Consider the following 15,005-nt stretch of genomic DNA (forward strand, 5'->3'; position numbering starts at 1 on the left):
GATATCCAAGATGAATTTCTGGATCTAAGGAACGACTCTTCAGCTCGTGATCTCTTCAAGGTGAAATCCGTGATTTAGTTCTGGTGCGCTATGTATCAGTCATACTCCAAAGTCAGCATGATAGCTTTAAGTGTTTTTGTTCCATTTGCTTCTACCTACTTGTGTGAGGCAGGATTTTCCACTCTTGTCAATATAAAAATAAAGAATAGGAACAGATTGGATGTTGGAGATGACATGAGACTGGCTCTAACAAACGCTTGGCTACGAATTTCAAAGCTTGCTGCTGAAATGCAACATCAGGCATCTCACTAGCTGGGTTGGATAGCTGTTCAAACCTATGTTAATATTATTTTAAGAAATATATGTTTTTTTTTGTGAATTCAGGTTGGACCAATGTGATTTAATTTGCTAATAAATAATTACAGAATTTTTAAATATATTTTTTAGATGTTTCTTTCCCTCTCCTTCACAGAAAATAAAAGAAAAATTAAGCTGCTGATAGTAAGCCCTAAGTAGGTGGTCACATGGGTTTCAAACTTTTAGGTAAGGGGTCGCGAGTTCCAAAAGGTTGGGAACCCCTGGACTAGAGGGAAGGCAGCTAGTCATCACCACCCACGGCCAACTCTTGAGCTACTCTTTTATCAACGAATAGTGAGATTGATCGTCACATTATAACTCACCCACGGCTGAAAGGGCGGGCACGTTTGGTGTGACAGGGATTCGAACCCACGACACTGCTAAATTGGGGACGGCTACCTCATATAGTCCTCAAGTAGCTTTGCGCGAAATTCAAACCAAACAATTCAGTATGTATATATATACTGAATTCATTTTAAGTATTGCAACACACGTTTTAAAGAACCGTCACATAAACACCAAAACCATCAGGTAAGCTAACTTATTGAAACAATATCGTTTATCGGCGAACAAATATCTGAAATGAGCCTTGAAGCTTGCAAAACACCGTAGCTTCGCGACTCTGCAAGTCTGTTGTGTTAAGTTTCAGTCCTATTGTGTACCCAAGAGACTAAGTCCTGTCATACAGTCCATGAACAAACAGGAATCACTTTTACGATGACGACGAGAAACCCACTTGAAGTATAAAATGTGTTCTAAGGATGGCTGGAACGGGTAATAAAACTTTAATGAAAATAAAATACAGAACAACGTTTCGACCTTCTTAGATTACCCTCAGGTTAACAGACAGAGTTTGCAAATGACTGTGGCGAGGCGTATGTCTTAGGGTTGGGGCGATAAATTTGTTTTTTTAATTTACTTATAAATTTCGCGCAATGCTGCACGAGAGCTACCTGCGCTAGCCGTCCCTAATTTTGCAGTGTAAAACTAGAGGGAAGGCAGCTAGTCATCACCATCCACCGCTTACTCTTGGGCTACTCTTTTACCAATAAATAGTGGGATTGACCATCACATTATAACTCCCCAATGGCTGAAAAGGCGAACATGTTTGGTGCGACGGGGATGCAAACCCACGACCCTCAGATTACGAGTCGCACACCTTAACCCAATTTGCCATGCCGGGCCTAGGACACGACCAAAAACAACAAAAACAAACAAACAAAAACACCTTCAAATAAGTACAACATTAACATGGAAAATAAGTCCAGATTCTAAGTATGGAAAGAACTACAAACAAACGCGAAATCAAAGAAGCCTCACTTATACAATAATTCAAACCAAAATTAAATCAATATAAAGGAACAAACACTTTTATACCTATATTAATAATTAATAACATAACATCTAACTGCATCGCCCCCTACAATCTCGTACCTGTTCACACTCACGTCCCTAAGACATGTGCCCACCAACGGTCAGTTACAAACTCTTTCTGTTAATCTGAAAATGACCTAAGCAGGTCAAAACGTTGTTCTGTACTTTATTGTAATTAAAGTTTTAATGCCCGTCTTTAGACTTCAGGAATTACTTTTAGTTATTTAGGGTTGCGTGTAACTTGTGTATACATGTTATGTTTCAGGTGATACCAGTGCGTGCCATGTTATATACACTGCTGGGCAAAATCGTAAGGCCAATGAACATAAAGCAAAAATATGCATTTTGCGTTGTTAGACTCAACCACTTATTTGATTATAGCTTTTGAAAGATGAAAATAAGAAAAGGTAAAATAAAAATGAAAAACGTTTTTAGCATTTAATAGGGAAGATGTGAACACTATGAAATTAGCCTAAATACTAGCTGGTCAAAAGTTTAAGACCATACTGAAACGAAGCGTTAATCGGTAAACACGTAACGAAATTTAGTCATTTGTGTTCAAGTATTAGCGTTGTCAACATCTTCCACTGACATCTCCTGTGTTACATTGGGTAAAAACATGGCAAAGGCTCAAAAGTTGACAGAGTTTGAACGTGGCAAAATTGTCGAGCTGCAAAAGCAAGGTCTCTCTAAACGTGTCATCGCTGGTGAGATTGGGCGTAGTAAAACTGCTGTTGCAAATTTCTTAAAAGACCCTGATGGATATGGAATGAGAATTTCAAGTAGTCGGCCCAACAAAATTTCGCAGGCATTGAGCAGGAGGATTCGACGGGTTGTCCGGCAAGACACTAGCCGATCGTCGAACCAGATTAAGGCCCTTACGGACGTAGAATGCAGCTCAAGAACAATAAGACGGCATCTACGAGAGAAAGGCTTTTAAAATCGTAAACGTCTCCAAAGGCCACGCCTCCTTCCACATCACGAAACAGCTCGGTTAAACTTTACTGAGAAGCACCAAACACGGAATGTAGAAAAGTGGAAGAAGTTTTTGTTCGCTGATGAGAAAAAAATTTAACCCTGATGGTCCAAATGGCTTCCAACGTTACTGGCACGATAAGGATATCCCATCGCAGACATTTTCTACACGACACAGTGGAGGAGGTTCCATCATGCTACAATGGAGCTTCAGGTTATACAGGGGCCTCAAACAGCAGCTGGCTACATTGGCATGTTGGAGAGAGCATTCTTATTGACTGAAAACCCTCGCTTGTGTGAAAGTGACTGGCTCTTTCAGTAAGACAACGCTGCAATCCACAATGCCCGCAGGACAAAGGCCTTTTTCATGGCGAGTAACGTGATTCTTTTGGACCATCCAGCGTGTTCGCCCGAACTAAACCCCATTAAAAATGTTTGGGATGGCAAGGGAAGTCTATAGAAATGGACGACAATTCCAAACAGTGCATGACCTTCGTGAAGCCATCTTCACCACTTGGAATAACATTTCAGCCAGCCTTCTGCAAACGCTTATATCGACCACGCCAAAGCGAATGTTTGCAGTTATTCGTGATGTACTACTGAGCCCTCTTGTTGGGCATTTCCTACCCTGTTTAGGACTTCTCTTTGGTATGGTCTTAAACGTTTGACCAGCTAGTATTTAGGCTAATTTCATAATGTTCACATTTTCCTTATTAAATGCTAAAAAAGTTGTTTATTTTTATCTTCCCTTTTCTTATTTTCATCTTTCGAAGCTCTACTCAAATAAGTGCTTGAGTCTAACAACGCAAAATGCATATTTTTTTCTTTATGTTCATTGGCCTTAAAATTTTGGCCATCAGTGTACATCTTTCTATTCTGTGCTACTAAACATGTGCTACTTCATAGAATTTAACTGTCTACAATCTTTCGTTCGTTTGTTTTGAAGTGTTATAATCCGTTTAATTACTGCAGGAAGGCAAATGTGTACGTTGACAAGTTACTATACATAGTCATATCGTGAAGGATCAAGTTTATAGTAATGTTCAGAGTAAACAATATTACACAAATATATATGTAAAAACGGTTGGTATGGGTAGAGAAAACTCTATAACTAAATAAAGAAACAAATATAAAAAAACAAAATTAAAGAAGCACAACTCTAGCCCAAAATAAACCAATACAAAATACACCTTTATACCTATATTAATATATATAATCAAACATCTAAGCACGCCCTCTACATTTCCACACTCAATTACACAATCGCCTTCAAACGCGTAGTCAGCTATCGGTCAGTTACCTCTTTCTTTCTTTGTGAACCTGACGATGCCCGAAGAAGGTCGAAACGTTATTCGCTCACTTACATAGTGCTTTGTCTATCCATACCATCCGTTTCTACATATATATTTTTCTCTACAAGTGGGTTTTCTCGTCATCACGGAATATTACACAAAAATACAGTAACACTCGTTCAAAGCGATTCTGTTCGTCGATAAGTTTCTCCTTTTTCTCTGTCTATTTGTGTTCACGGAAAATAAGTTATAATGTAATCTAAATTTCATATTTTTAGATGAAAGAAACAAGAGCTTTAGGTAATGACAGTTTTGCTAAATGTGTTTTTAGCTTTCGAAGAAACGAGATAGAATCGATAATTTAAAATCCATAACATAGACTTTAGGAGCAAGGCCTAAAGTAATAACGAAGGAAATTTGTGGCAGTGATATCGATTTAAGACTTTAAATGGAAAATTCTTGGAAGAACAAGACCTGCCATGAAAGAGTGTGTGTGTGTGTGTTATTAAAATATCGTAATTTGCAAAGAAAATACCCCGTGCGTATTCAACCCCCCACACACATAAAATCATATACGCCACTACATTTTCACAAATTATAACAGCGGAGACTAGCCGGTTTTTAAATAATTCTGACGATACAATGAGTATTGTGCAGTTATGGTAAACAACAATGGATTTCTTTCGATTCTCTAGTTCTTGAACTAGTAACTGCCGTTATTGTAACGCCCATACAGATTCAAATGTGGTGAAGTGAATATTTTGTGATACCCTAAAAATTCGAGCTCCGTTTGTCTATCTTCGAAATCCAGAGCTCTATACCACGGTGTCAAACCATGTCCCGATTTGATATTTAATATATTGGGTTCGTAAAATAAATTAGGCGAAAGTTTTGAAATAAGATCTACATTTTTTAAAAGTCCAACCAGTGCTAACGGCTCAGCATGGCCAAGTGGATAGGGCGTTCGACTCGCATTCTGAGGGCCACGATTTTGAATCTCCGTCCCACTAAACACGTTCGCCCCTTCAGCTGAGGAGGCGTTATAAGTCACCGCCTATTCCACTATTCCTTAGCGAAAAAGTAGTCCAAAAATTAGCGGTGGGTGGTGATAATTAGTTGCCTTTTACTGCTAAATTAGGGTCGACTAGCGCAGATAGCCCTCGTATGGCTTTGCACAAAACTAAATAAACAAACCGATGATTACGAAATTAGGATAAAGAACCAATCTTTTAAACCATAAAGGTAGTCCGGCATGGCCAAGCTTGTTAAGGCGTGCGACTCGTGATCTAAGGGTCGCGGGTTCGCATCCCGGTCGCGCTAAACATGCTCGCCCTTTCAGCCGTGGGGGCGTTATAATGTGACGGTCAATCCCACTATTCGTTGGTAAAAGAGTAGCCCAAGAGTTGGAGGTGGGTGGTGATGACTAGCGGCCTTTCCTCTAGTCTTACATTGCTAAATTAGGGACGGCTAGCACAGATAGCCCTCGAGTAGCTTTGTGCGAAATTCAAAAACAAACAAACAAAATAAAAGATATGAATACAAGAAAGATTTAGAGAAGTAAAGTCCACAAACGAGAAAGTAAAAGAAGCTACGGATTAGTGGAAGTGAGAAAACGTAATGCTTTTGATGTTTATTAAAGCACATGCATAAGTACACGTACGATGACCTATACTGCACATTTTAATGAATATAGTTAGCTTTTCATAATACATATTACATCCTGTCCGGGTGTGCAGATGAAACGGGAACTGGTCATTACAGTACACACTATACACCACACGTGAGCAGCTGATTATTAAGGTTCACTTCCCACAGTTTCATTGTTGACAGAGCACGTGCGTGACGTTAGACTACTAACTTTCACCACCTGACAGATGTAGTTTGAGTTAGCTTTGGAACTCCAGGATATACGGATATATAGATGACAGTCATGTTTTATAATAGCTTTTTTTTGTAAAAAAAAATGTCAGTATAACATAGCAAAGAACTGAGTACATTACATTTAGGCCTTCATAAAGAGGGGATAGGTTTAATAAAATTATTCGAATGTATATAATGTATATATATTATGTATGAACATAAAAATGCTTTAATAAATAATTTAAAAAGGCTGTTGCTTTGAAGGATATTGCTTATTCGTTTTTCTGTTATGGAAAGATCGATATCTTTTCTCATTACTGAAATTTTGATGATTAAGTTACTTTCTTCTTGGTACTTGAACTACGGATGAAACGTGACGTTTTATAGTATTTCATTCAGGCAGTGTTAAATACTCAGTTATTAATGGATCAGATCTACAAAGTTTTGCACTCAGTGAAGACGATATTACTAATAAAAATTAGATGCATCGTATGTTGTTCTCTGAGTCTTTGTAACCCTATATAACAATCTGATTGTAAGAAAAGGAAACTAGGTGTCCGGAAATGACGTTGACAAAACTGTTTACTTGTGTTTAAGAGATTTACCAACCTAATATCCGGACACCCTGTTATTACATACTCTACGAAAGAGAAAGATCAAAAGCGTATTTAATATCCAATTACATAATAACACGTACTAAGCTGCTTTATGTTTGTTTGCTTTTGAATTTCGCACAAAGCTACTCGAGGGCTATCTGTGCTAGCCGTCCCTAATTTAGCAGTGTAAGACTAGAGGGAAAAAAGCTAGTCATCACCACCCACCGCCAACTCTTGGGCTACTCTTTTACCAACGAATAGTGGGATTGACCGTCACTTTATAACGCCCCCACTGCTGGGAGGGCGAGCATGTTTGGCGCGACGGGGATGCAAACCCACGACCCTCAGATTACGAGTCGCACGCCTTAACACGCTTGGCCATGCTGGGCCCACTGCTTTACGTAAACACTTCAGTCTATATAGTGTCTAAAATGGACCAATTTCGTCTCCAAGGGCATGATTAAATTTCGTAAGTTTACGCCAGATGTAGGTGCAACCGCTTATTTATGTTTGTTAATTGTTTGTTGAATTTGTCGTAAAGTTACTCGAGGGCTAATCTGTTCGTCCCTAATTTTCAAGAGATAAATTAAAGAGAGAGAGAAAGCAGCTAGTCAACAAACACTACCATGTGTCAACTACTGAGCTGCTTTTTTTACTAACGAACACAGAGTATCAAGTCAATATGAAACATCTCGGTGTTAACAAAATTATAAGTGAGCAAATACAGGCCACAAGAATGGATAAAGTAACACATAGAATGTTTAGAAGTGAGTTACATATAATATCCAACAAAAACGAAAATTATGCTGGATATAAAATGTTCACATGAAGATAGTGTTCACATATAGTCGATAAACTAGAATCACATATATTCTGATAAAAATAACTAACTTAGAAGATTTTTGTTTGTTTGTTTTGGAATTTCGCACAAAGCTACTCGAGGGCTATCTGTGCTAGCCGTCCCTAATTTAGCAGTGTAAGACTAGAGGGAAGGCAACTAGTCATCACCACCCACCGCCAACTCTTGGGCTACTCTTTTACCAACGAATAGTGGGATTGACCGTCACATTATACGCCCCCACGGCTGGGAGGGCGAGCATGTTTTGCGCGACGCGGGCGCGAACCCGCGACCCTCAGATTACGAGTCGCACGCCTTACGCGCTTGGCCATGCCAGGCCAACTTAGAAGAAGCGCGAGCAAGTGGGGTAAAATAAGGAGGACTGAGGAAATAGGAACAGAAAACTTGGCAGTGTAACACTACAGAATTAAAAATAATTCTTAATAAGCACAGTATAGGTTCTGTCAGAACAACTGTGCTCATTTGTAATAAGTTATCACTGTTGTAAAGTGTCGACACTTAACCAATAGAAATTTGGCTATAATTTGATGGATGCGAGTTTTTATAGTTAATGTTAATCAAACGGTTTTGATAGCTTTCGAAAAGTAAGGACAGCTAATTAAAGTATTGTGTTAGTCGCTGTTGTTTCCTTAGTGCAAAGTTACACAATGGACTATCGACACTCAATATACATCGGCCAACAGATTTCAGCATTGCAAGTACGTAAACTTATCGCTGACTCATCGAGTGACGTATTAAATTCGAAGGACTAAAATATTCTTTTACGCGTTTTCCTCAGTACTGTTGTGTGATAATTCAATGATGAAATTGAGAAAATGGCTAAGGTTAATTGTGAAGTGCACATCAGAAATAACACATTTTTTTATATCTCCACTGTCGTACAATGTTCACATTTCATTTTTACTGGTGTTTCTATCAAGCCAAAGAAAAAAATAGTTTGAAACTTTAAACTGGGAAAGTTTTACGGAACTTCGATAGTAGCTGAGATTAAATATCACCTTAAGTAATAGTACCCAAACGAATATCTAAAATTTACGAAAAATTGTAATGAGATAAACTTACGAGCTTTTCATTGTGTTAGAAATATTCTGTTTTTATTTTATTTTTATATTGCGACAACACATCGATATGGTAATAATAAACTTTTACAGATGCTGAAATAATTTAAATTACAAAGTTGAAGCTCTTTAATGTACGAAGTAGCGTCTGAAAATTTTAATAAAATATCCATCCTTAACTAACATTCTGAGGTATAGTTATTATCATTTTAAATGACATTTTCTAAGAAATATCAGAAATATTTTTAAAAGCTTTCTTTCTATTTATTTCTTCTCAACTTTCCACCTTTTCGTACATTCACGACGGTTTACAAGTTTAGGCCTAACTAAGAAATGTCAGAAGTATTTTTAAATCTATCTTTCTACTTCTTCTCAACTATCCACCTTTTCGTACATTCAAGACGGTTTACAAGTTTAGGCCCAAATAAGAAATGTCAGAAGTATTTTTAAATATGTCTTTCTACTTCTTCTCAACAATCAATCCTTTCGTACATTCAAGACGGTTTACAAGTTTAGGCCTAACATAGAAATGTCAGAAGTATTTTTAAATCTATCTTTCAACTTCTTCTCAACTGTCCACCTTTTCGTACATTCAAGACGGTTTACAAGTTAGGCCCAACTAAGAAATGTCAGAAGTATTTTTAAATATATCTTTCTACTTCTTCTCAACAATCAATCCTTTCGTACATTTAAGACGGTTTACAAGTTTAGGCCTAACATAGAAATGTCAGAAGTATTTTTAAATATATCTTTCTACTTCTTCTCAACAATCAATCCTTTCGTACATTTAAGACGGTTTACAAGTTTAGGCCTAACATAGAAATGTCAGAAGTATTTTTAAATCTATCTTTCAACTTCTTCTCAACTGTCCACCTTTTCGTACATTCGCGACGGTTTACAAGTTTAGGTTTGTTTGTTTCTTTGTTTTTGAATTTCGCACAAAGCTACTCGAGGGTTATCTGTGCTAGCCGTCCCTAATTTAGCAGTGTAAGACTAGAGGGAAGGCAGCTAGTCATCACCACCCACCGCCAACTCTTCGGCTACTCTTTTACCAACGAATAGTGGGATTGAACGTACATTATAACGCCCCCACGGCTGAAAGGGCGAGCATGTTTGGCGCGACCGGGATGCGAACCCGTGACCCTTAGATCACGAGTCGCACGCCTTAACACGCTTGGCCATGCCGGGCCACAAGTATAGGCCTAACTAAGAAATGTCAGAAGTATTTTTAAACCTATCTTTCTACTTCTTCTCAACTATCCACCTTTTCGTACATTCACGACGGTTTACAAGTTTAGGCCTAACTAAGAAATGACAAAAGTATTTTTAAACCTATCTTTCTACCTCTTCTCAACTATCCACCTTTTCGTACATTCACGACGGTTTACAAGTTTAGGCTTAACTAAGAAATGTCAGGAGTATTTTTAAACCTATCTTTCTACTTCTTCTCAACTATCCACCTTTTCGTACATTCACGACGGTTTACAAGTTTAGGCCTAACTAAGAAATGTCAGAAGTATTTTTAAACTTATCTTTCTACTTCTTCTCCACCATCCACCTTTTCCTACATTCATGACTCTTGTATTTCTTAACATATTATGTGTAACACCTATCTCTGAGACGTCACACAATAAAAGAAACTAACGTTTTTTATAATATTTTTTCTCCTTACCTTGTTTTGGGGATTGTTAGGTAATGAAACATACTTGAGAGTTATTTGTCATTGTTGATTTTTAGTGTGCATATTTGTAATACCTGTTGCATACCTTGGCCATCCCTACGTATGAATCTACCAACTCTGATAAATGCACCACTAAACTGAAATAGACACAAAAGGCATCAAAACTTTAACATTTTAGGAACTGTTTTTCTCTTCGTACTAAGTAACAGAAAGCAACTAAATACGTTCTCTGAAAAAATATGATAATCGTAATATAATAAACAAGTTATATAATTATGTATTTCCTATTTTTATTGTCATATTATAAACGGAACTATAGTGTGTAAAAATGTCTCAGACAAATAATAAGATGTCAGTATTACTTCAGAGCATACCATTATTTATGTTAAGTTCCTATAAAAAAGAAAGGAAATGAAAATACAATAATATCATAAGAAAGTATATGAGATGACGACCTGCAATCAAGTTACACCGAAATTCGCAAGGAAAAACAACTCTTCTATATCCAAATGAAAAAATATATAAATCTGAGACTGCTGATTAGACTCAAGTTGAGGCCCAGCATGGCCAGGTGGGTAAAGGCGTTCGACTTGTAATCTGATGGTCGCGGGTTCGAATCCCCATCGCACCAAACATGCTCGCCCTTTCAGCCGTGAGGGTGTTATATAGTTACGGTCAATCACACTATTCATTGGTAAAAGAGTAGCGCAAGAGTTGGCGGTGGGTGGTGAAGACTATGTTCCTTCCCTCTAGTCTTACACTGCTAAATTAGGGACGGCTAGCGCAGATAGATCTTGTGTAGCTTTGCGCGAAATTCAAAACAAACAAAGTTTATGTCAGAACTTTAAGCCAATGTTATTGCTATATTTATAGCAAGGACTAAAATTAAAATAAGGTTGGTTTTGATTGACGAGTTAACCATACGTAATGAATTAGTAACATTAGGTAATCGTACAAAATGCCTCGTTCTTAAGCTTTAATTATTCGATATTTTAAGTTAATTTGAATATCGAGGCCTAGCTTATTCAGTGATGAACAATATACTACAGCAGAAGTTCAGAGTTGAAATAAAATAAACAGTAAACAGAAATTGTGTTTGAAGTAGAATAATAATAATAAAACATGCCGGTCTCGTCAACGTCGTATAAATAATTCATTCAATTTTTTGACAGTGATGTTATCTCACTATCGTGTGAACAAACAAGTGTGTACAGTGTAGAAAAATTATTTCTTTGTTCGAAATTTCGCGCAAAGATACACAACGGTTATCTGTGCTTACCTACCGTCCTTAATGTATGAGCAAAAAGCAGCTAGTTATCACCACCCACCACCAACTATTTTAGCAAACAAGTTCATTTTTTTACGACTTTAATATATATATTGGAAAAACAAATAAACACAATAGCAATAAAAAACGAACATCTTAACATTAGGACATAGGTCAAATATATATGTAAGGAAATTTAATACAACGTTTTTGAATATTTCAGTTCTATTTACAACACATTATTTTAATGCATAGCCCGGCATGGCCAGGTGGTTAAGGCGTTCGACTCGTAATCCGAGGATCGCGGGTTTGAATCCCCGTCGCACCAAACATGCTTGCCCTTTCAGCCGCGGGGGCGTTATAATGCGATGGTCAATCCCCCTATTCTGTGGTAAAAGAGTAGCCCAGGAGGTGGCGGTGGGTGGTGATGGCTAACTGCCTTCCCTCTAGTCTTACATTGGTAAATTATGAACGGCTAGCGCAGATAACCCTCGTATAACTTTGTGTGAAATTCAAAAACAAACAACTAAAATTTCTATATGTACTTCGTTTTTTACGCGTTTGTCTGGAAGGAATGCGTGATGGATTATTTAACCATTGCAAACCAGTGAAGCAAAAATGCATCAGCAGAAAAAGGAAAAAAAGATGAGATATCATAACATTATTGGCATACCTAAATCAATTGAGATGACTACTTGTGAAGTAAAGCAGTCTCAAAACCACTTCACCACTATAAGAGGCATAAATGAGATATTTCCTGGTTTGCTAGCCCGAGTTTTAAATGGTGGCCTTTGAATCGACGAAACTTCAGTCCACGGCTAAGTATACGGGCAATCAAACAGGGGCGTAGCCAGAAATGGCCATTGAGAGGGGGTTTAGTTTGGGTGCTTGATGCAAGCGCCACAGGCGCGAAGCCATGCTAGGGGGATCCGGGGGCATGCCCCCCGGGAAAAGTTTTAATAAAAACATAAAAGAAAAGCCTGAATTATGCATTCTGAGACCACCTTTTTAGCAAATTTCAGAATGGCACACTGAGGTGTTTTTCTTATTTTTTTAATCATAAATAAATATATAGGCCTATATATATAATATATAACTTAAAGTTATCAGGCCAAGCAAAGTAAACCTACAGTCCTGTCATCAACATATAAAATATAGCGTCACTCAGGAGAGTGCAAAATATATGTATAGTGTCTATAATCTGTATTCAAATATCATGGACAGTGTATGTTCAGATTCACTGGATTTCAAGAATTAACTACACAAATAAACAGTGGGTGGTACCGTGGCAGGCTGGCAGCACCATGGTACTGTGAATGAGACGTTGACAAAAAGAATGTGACGCTGACAAAAAGACGTTGTGATAAATAATCATTCACTATGTCAAGCCTGAAAAAGCAAAAAACACTGCATGGGTTCTTTAAACCCATTCATGAAGCTGAACCTGATCAATCTGCTGCAGCCAATCAGGTTGAATCAGAATTGTCAACTGAATTATCAGAGTCATCACCGTAGCCCTCTACCAGTGCTGCCACTACCACCTCAGGTCCAGTCTGGGACATTGGAAATTACATTTCTGATGACGTCAGCATTGGTAAACAGGTAAGCCGACACCTCATTATATTAATTTTGTATTAAAAATCATGCAAATACTCTGTATCGTTGACTTTCAAAGTGGAGATGGCTACTCTACAGTCAACATGCAAAGGGTGCTTTCTGCAAGTACTGCTGTCATTTTGCTCCTGATGGTGCTGGTGTTGAAAGCCAGAAATTGGGACAACGAGTGAAATTTCCATACACAAACTGGAAAAAGGCTGTTGAAGACTTCAAGGCACATGAATTGAAAAAGAAAAAGCTAACAATTTTCTGCAGGTCGTAAACATAAGTTCATCTGTGCACATGCAGCTTTGTTGCAACTAATAAGCAAGAAATTGAACAGAACCGGCAATATATAATGCCTATTATTGATACTGTATTGCTATGTGGTAGACAGGGTTTAGCTTTGAGGGGAAAATATGATTATGGTCCTATGTTTTTGGTGAAACTGATGAGGAGCCCATCAATAATGATGGGAATTTTGGGGTAATTTTGCGCTACAGGGCAAAGGATGATTCCAAGCTTTCAGCAAACCTTAACAGTACAAAGAGGAATGCTATGTATCTGGTCTTCAAATTCAAAATGAAATTATCAATGTCTGTGATACTCATGTTCTTGATGCTTTGGTCAACAGGGTTAATGTTGCAAAGTGTTTCTCAATATTAGCTGATGAAACAACAGATATTTCGGGCATTGAACAGTTTTCGCTGTGTGTTAGATGTTTGCATGTCAATGACAACTCTGTTGCAATGAGAGAAGATTTTTTACAATTTATACCTGTTTATAATGTGACAGGCAGAAACTTGGCTGATGTTATCATAACCAATTTGACAAAATATGATATTGATATGGCTTACCTGCGAGGACAAGGGTACGACGGTGCTATCTCTATGAGTGGGAAATTCAATGGTGTCCAGAGACATATAACTGATAAAATTCCAATTGCACCCTATGTACACTGCAGTACCCATTCCATAGTCTTGGCAATTTCTGATGCTTGTAAAGAAGTTCCTGTGCGAAATTGCATGGGAGTAATTTCTAGCATTAAAACCTTTCTCAATACACCCAAACGAAAGCACGTTTTGGCTCTTTCGGTGGAGAATAAAGCACCTGAATCGAAAAAAAAGTTTGAAAAGTCTCTGCCTTACCCGGTGGGTTGAGAGGCATGACTCAGTCATTGTCTTTCTAGAATTAATCCATGCAGTTGCAGATGCCCTTGAGACAATATTAGGTTGGCAAGACAGAGATTCTGCCACGCAAGCCAATCAATTGTTGTGTTCTATAACACAGCTAGAATTCATCATCACTCTACTTACCATTGCTAAATTGTTTTCCTTTAGTTTACCTCTGTGGAACTTACTGCAGCAACAGAACATTGCTTTAGGTGCATCACGCAGAAATAGTGGAAGATTTAATCCGTTCACTCAGAAATAATACTGTGAATGAATTTAACAACATTTTCTGTGAAGCTCCAACCCTGTATAGTAAGCTTCAAATTGACATCATAATGCCAAGGCAGCCTAAAAGACACATGTACCGTGCTAACCCACAAACCACTAGCCCTGAGGAGTACTTTCGTATTGTTGTATTTGTACCATTTGTTAATCACTTTCTTTCACAAATATGTGACCGTCTGTCCAGTCACAAAACTCTCCTTACAAAATTCATGTGTCTACTACCATCAGGATCTACTACAGAACGGTCAGAACCTACAGCACAAAAATGTGACCAAATTAAAGAGTTGGTCAATATATACAAGGCTGACATTGACAGCACTTCACTAGCTGCAGTAGGTTACCTTAGGGTTTGGTACAAATCACTTGTGAACAACAGACCAAAAATGTCATAGATGCATATGGAATGTGCAATGCAGAAATGTTCCCAGTCATTTCTAGACTGTTGAATGTATTTGCCACGCTGCCTGTGTCAACGAGCTTAGCGGAGCGTTCATTTTCAAATCTCAGAAGACTCAAAACGTATTTGAGAAATACCACTGAAGATCGATTGAATGGCCTAGCCTCATTATACATTCACCGTGATGTTAAAGTTGAACCAAACTGTGTTGTAGATGTCCTAGTAAGAACGAACAA

At 37.9% G+C, this 15,005-nt stretch overlaps 1 protein-coding gene across 1 annotated transcript in view; it reads left to right on the forward strand.

Annotated features, from left to right (window-relative positions):
• LOC143235672 (uncharacterized) overlaps positions 1-15,005 on the forward strand; it is a 48,296-nt gene that overhangs the window by 7,053 nt on the left and 26,238 nt on the right. The window lies entirely within an intron of this gene.

This window comes from Tachypleus tridentatus, chromosome 12, assembly GCF_004210375.1.
Source record: "Tachypleus tridentatus isolate NWPU-2018 chromosome 12, ASM421037v1, whole genome shotgun sequence".
NCBI classification, from domain to species: domain Eukaryota; kingdom Metazoa; phylum Arthropoda; class Merostomata; order Xiphosura; family Limulidae; genus Tachypleus; species Tachypleus tridentatus.